This window comes from Rhinopithecus roxellana, chromosome 4, assembly GCF_007565055.1.
Source record: "Rhinopithecus roxellana isolate Shanxi Qingling chromosome 4, ASM756505v1, whole genome shotgun sequence".
NCBI lineage: Eukaryota > Metazoa > Chordata > Mammalia > Primates > Cercopithecidae > Rhinopithecus > Rhinopithecus roxellana.
The window spans coordinates 35,015,969-35,021,968 of NC_044552.1; positions in this window are offsets into that span (position 1 = coordinate 35,015,969).

The window sequence follows — 6,000 nt, forward strand, 5'->3', positions numbered from 1 at the left end:
TACTATCATATCTGCAAATTAAAACAACAACCAAAAAAATTTTCAAGGTTAACTTTAATTTTTTTAATTAAAACTGTTCAATGTAGCAATTTATAAAATATAGAAAATAAGAAATAAACTTAAATCATGTTATTACACTTTATAGAGATCATTTGTAGTGGAGATTTTACTATGTTTATTTTTTGTTTTACAAATAATGTCGGAAAACAGGCTTCAAACATGCTTGAACTGAAATCTGCTGGCCCCTCCTTTTGCTGTAGTCAAGCAGTCCCTAAAAAGGAAAAATAGACACGAAAGGTCTTAACATTTTCTGACTCAGAGAAGAGTCTGTGTGACTTCTGTGGTGATGAGTCAGATTAATGCAGCTCATTTCAGTGAATAAATCCCTCTTCTTACAACAAAATTAATATTCCACACTTAAATAATAGCTATACATACTTTCTACATAATGTAGAAATACATACTTTCTACATTTTTGTGTCTTCATATACTTTGTGTGGAGGATTAAGTTCCTGGAAGATTAAGAGGGAGCTTTGAACTAAACAGTCCAAGAAGAATTTCTAATTAGACTTGAATATCACCGGAGGCTGATAGCTCCTTCACATTTTCCTAACTATAGACAGCACCTGCATTTAAATTAGAATGAAGTAGAATGAAGTCTTTCTCCACTTGTCTGATCTATTTGTGTACTTGAGGTCAACAGTGTAAATAGTGATGTGTCACTTAATGACAGATACATTCTGAGAAATGTGTCGTTAGGTGATTTTGTGTTGTGGGAACATCACAGAGTGCACTTACACAAACCTAGAGGGCACAGCCTACTGTACACCTAGGCTGTATGGTATAGACTATTAATATTAGGAAGGGGAACAGAGGGCACTTTGCTCTCCAGAGGCCCCCTCTCCATTCACATCCAGTTTAAACAATTATCTTTCAACCTCACAAAATCTAAGCGAGAATGATACTTGAACATAAATTAAAGTAAAGCATGTTCCTAGGCTGCAAGCCTGCACAGTATGTTACAGTCCTCAATACTGTAGGCAATTGTAACACAATGGTAAGTATTTGTGTATCTAAACATAGAAGAGGCATAGTAGCAATACGGTATTATGACATTATAATCTTATGGGACCACCATCGTATATGCGGTCTGTCATGGACCAAAACGTCCTTGTGCAGTGCATGGCAGCATTCTCTAATCCTTACCACTTTATTTTTCTGAGGAGTTTAATGACCCAACCAGTAACTTCTTCAGGCTGAATAGGCATGACGATATTCCTGCCTAACTACTAGGGTCTCTTTAAATTCTCAAGCTACTGCTCCCAACAAGATATTATTTCTTAAGGCTTCTCATAGAAGAACATTGTGATTTGTGACCTATGGTTCCTGTTAATTTTACTAAGGCTGGGTCACATGTCCCATTTCCATGCTTGCTCATAGGGTGGCCTCTACCACCAGGAAGATTTAGTCTTTGGGTACCATGAACCTTTTTGTACTTGTCAAACTCTATCTTCAGAGCTATTATGAAATTAATACAGTTTCAAAATTGATACAATTAATGAAATAATACCAATATTATTCTGCTTTGTTTTGTCTTTAGTAAGTCAGTGCCCCAAGTCAGTCGGTCTCAATCTTCACTACGGGGTAAATTAGCAGTTTCTTCCTTAATAAAGATTGGTTAATCTAACCTAGCTAGAATATATGTCTAACATTTTTTAACAATGAGATTGCATATACAATATCTTCTTTTCTGGCTCAGAGGAGGGGCCCACATGGAACCGGAACACAGATCTCTGAGGATGGTGTGACCCTGGTGCTGATATCTCTGAGGAGGCCCAATGAGACTACTTCTGAGGGTGGGGAAAACTGCAAACTGGAACCAGTCACTGTTGCCCTTGAAAAGCATCGCTGAGGTTACTCACAATGGAAGGGGATGAAACAGAAATCAGTGGACGTGTCCTGTCTTCCTCCTCCAGCCTCCCAGTATCCCTCTAGTGCCCCTATTGAGAGTCCAACAGGGAACCAGCCAGCAAAGACAAAGTGAGTTTCAGAATCTCCACTCAAACCAAGGTAAAGAAGTGTTAATCAGAGAGACGATGACTGAATAACCAACTCACTCACACAGTCAATAAACAAGGGCACCTCAATTGTGGGACAGGAATCTTTGATGAGCCGTGCTAAGTGACTGTGTTACAGGAGATCCAGATCCCAAGAGAGGGTTCTTGGATCTTACACAAGAAAGAATCCAGGGCAGGTCCACACAGTAAAGTGAAAGTATGTTTACTAAAAAAGTAAAGGAATAAAGAATGGCTACTCCATAGACAGAGCAGCCCCAAGGGCTGCTGGTTGGCCATTTTTATGGTTATTTCTTGATTATATACCGAACAAGGGGTAGAATATTCATGCCTCCTCCTTTTAGACCATATAGAGGAATTTCCTGACATTGCCATAGCATTTCAAAACTGTCATGGTGCTGGTGGGAGGATGACCAAAGGTCACTCTCGTTGCCATCTTGGTTTTGGTGGGTTTTGGCCAGCTTCTTTACTGCAGCCTGTTTTATGAGCAAAGTCTTTATGACCTGTATCTCGTGCTGACCTCCTATCTCATCCTGTGACTTAGAATGCCTTAATCATCTGGGAATGCAGCCCAGTAGGTCCCAGCCTCATTTTACCCATCTCCTATTCAAGATGCAGCTGCTCTGGTTCACACGCCTCTGACATTTCCCCCCTCCCTTTTATAAGGGAACCCTTAATCCTAAGGGTTTCAGAGGGATGAAGATCCGTTTTCTGTAACTTCTTCAGGCTGAATAGGGGTGACGATATTCCTGCTTAACTATTAGGGTCTCTTGTATTCAGTGCAGGGAGGAGCTCAGTCAGAAAGCATCAGTATGCTGAGGGCCATTCGTTACTCTTGAGTTCTGACAAAATTTGATGTCTGGAAGATTAGCAAATGTTCAGTTCAAGAAAACATTCAGTAAACTTATCCTGCATTCCTACACAAAGAGTAAAACAGCAATATATTCCACAACAATAAAGCAAAATAAGTAAAATTATCCCAAGTAAACTAAATTAGAAGGCTTTCCATGAACTGGGCAGCTGTTAAAACCAAGCTGATATAGGGTTGTTAGCCAATTCCAATATGTGCTCAGAATTAAAATATTGATCCAGATTTTTGTATTTCCCCTTCCTATTGTTTCTTCTGAGCAGCAGCCAGAAGTCACTGGTTGGTTCACAGGAATAAGCAAGGTTAGCCTAAATTGCAGAAACAAACTTAAAATTGAGGAGACTAGAATTTAATAACAAGTGTACCATAGTTCTTGAAACATAATATTTCTCTTTCCAATTTCCCATTTTTACTAAAGACAAATCATGGCAAGACAGATTTGCTTTATTATGCTTGGCCTGATTATTTGTATAAAGTGCAGCAAGAATCATTATTTTTCACATAAGCCCTTTTTAAATTGGCTTTGATGGAACTCTGTTCCCTGGAAGGAATCTTAGATAAGACTTTTTAAAAGTGAAGCCCAGCCATAGGGTTGTACCCTTAAATACCTGAGTTGAGTAAATTCTATTCCTCTTGGGGGTTCTGGACCTGTTAGAAAGTGACATTCTTTACTTACCACTGGTAAGAAACCTTGTACATGGACTTTGTAGGCAAGGTGTGAGTCCAGTTCCTCAAGGGGCTTTTATTGGCTCTACAAGTCAAATCTGATTCCTTAAAGGAAAGCATGCCATTCCAGTCAAAGCCTTGGTAAAATAACCAGTTTTTTCCACTGTGTGCTGTTGCAGAAGAAAACAGATTCTTATTATACTTCCACAAATAACTATATTGCCATAAATTAAGAATACTCACAAATAGTTTCTAAATTCTGGAGAAATCGGGTAAAGAGAAACAAACATGCTCCAAATTTTGTTCAGAGGAGTATACTTTACTCAATTGTTAAAAGCTGTAAATAGCTTAAAAGTTTTCTTAACTCTGAAAAACAAAACAAAGGATCAGCAACATTTTAAGCAAAGTCAAAAAGACTGCTTCATACTTTTTCAGTTTAGTTTATGTAGTTAACTCCTGTTTTGTTTGATATTCATGAACATTCCAGTTCTCCATGAGAGTTCTGAAAGTTGTTTCCTCTATTCTAATGTCACTATTTCCAGAGTTATCAGAAGGCTGCATTTAAGAACAGCTTTTAAAGTCCTATAGCTGATTATAAACCACCTTTTAAATAGAACCAAAACAAGACAACAATTGTCTGTGGATGGCAAAATGTCTTAGGACAGCCACTAGTAAAGTCATAATTGACTAGAAAATTCTGGTTACCTCCATGGCTTGCAATGATTTTATGTAACAATTATTAATAACATACACTAAGTCATATTAGAATTATAGGAGTTTCCCATAATTTTGGAACATATACCAATAACATGTTTATACAAATACAGCCCAAAGAAAACCAAACACCATTTTATATTTGATAATGCTTTCTGTATGATTTTAATATCAAACAAACCAAATGTCACTATGGCATTAGTACATTATTGATGTCAGGCCCAATTTTTAATAAAACATTATAGACTAATTTATTTCATCTTAATCAGTTTTACCATAAGGTAAGATTCTCATAAACCTTTATAAATTTTTGTTAAAGAGCAGATTATAAGCAGGTTTTTGCTTTCAGAAAAACCTATTGTGCTTTTATTTCAATGCTTAATTTACAGAAATCTGAGTAATACCTCTTTAACTTTGGCCAATATGTTTACACATAGAATATCTTTTACAATTAGTTTTTTAGAAATCTTCCACAACTTGCTTAAACTTTCAGCTTTATTCTGTCTAACTTAAAACAATCCTTTAACCTTTTAATCTAGGCAAGAAAAATCCACATTCCCATGAGTTCATATAATTTTTTTTTACCAAAAACACATTCTACTTTCTTCACACACCCTGCATGTAAAACTGTTTCTTCAGTAGTCTCAATTACATGTTACAATGTTAACTTTTAGCAATTTTTACTTATTGTGAAAACCTTGCTAAGTTCAGGATTTTAATCATGTACTAGGTGTGGAGCCTAGCCTAGGACACACCAGGCAAAATTGCAGATAAGGGCTGACTGTTTCCAGCATCTAACTCCACGTGTCCCAGGTCTCACCTAGCAGTAAAGCAGACAAGTTGAATAGTTAAGAGTCACAGTGGCATTTTATGAAGAACCTTCTTAGCATAGCTAGGGGGCATGGCTAATTTCACATGTCCCCAGGCCTTATCTAGAATCAATGCTCCAAAATAAATTGAACAACTTTTAAAAGTCAAAGAAGCAGTTTATGACCTTAAAGCATTTAGGAAACTTAATATCTGACCTGCATAATTTAGACCAAATGTTTACATTTTTGAAAATATTTTCATTTTACCAATAATCTTTAAAACTGTTTTTATTTCCCAAAGATTACTTAAGTCATATGAACCAAAAGATGTTACACTTTTTAACTTTTTTGACAAAATATTTGATTTAAGCACTTATTTTTAAACCAATTAATCTAATTATTTTATATTATACACACATGATTCATATAAATACATAGACAGACAGAAGATAGAGGACTTATCCCATAAGCCAGGAATCAAACCCTAAACCCAGTCCGCCATTGTGAAAAGAGAAAGCATGGCCACATGGTTATAAGGTCAAGCTCCCAAGGACATACTAGACAGGAAGGAAACCTCATCCAGTTTTTTCAGGGACCTGCAGCAAAGTTTGTAACTGACCAGTTTACTGGGCTGTCTTGAAAAGTGGGCTTACAGGTAGGTGTCCGAGGCCTGTGTTCTATCCTAAAGTACTCCTCTGCGTTATAGAACACAGAAAGACACACAAAACACACCAAATTCACTACAGCTTAAGACTAGCTTCATGAATTAATTCTTCCATTAATCAAAACTTTACAGAGGAGATAAACAGTGATTTTTACCATTCATTCAACCAGTTTGCACAGAGAGAGAGGAGAAAGCATTGCCTAA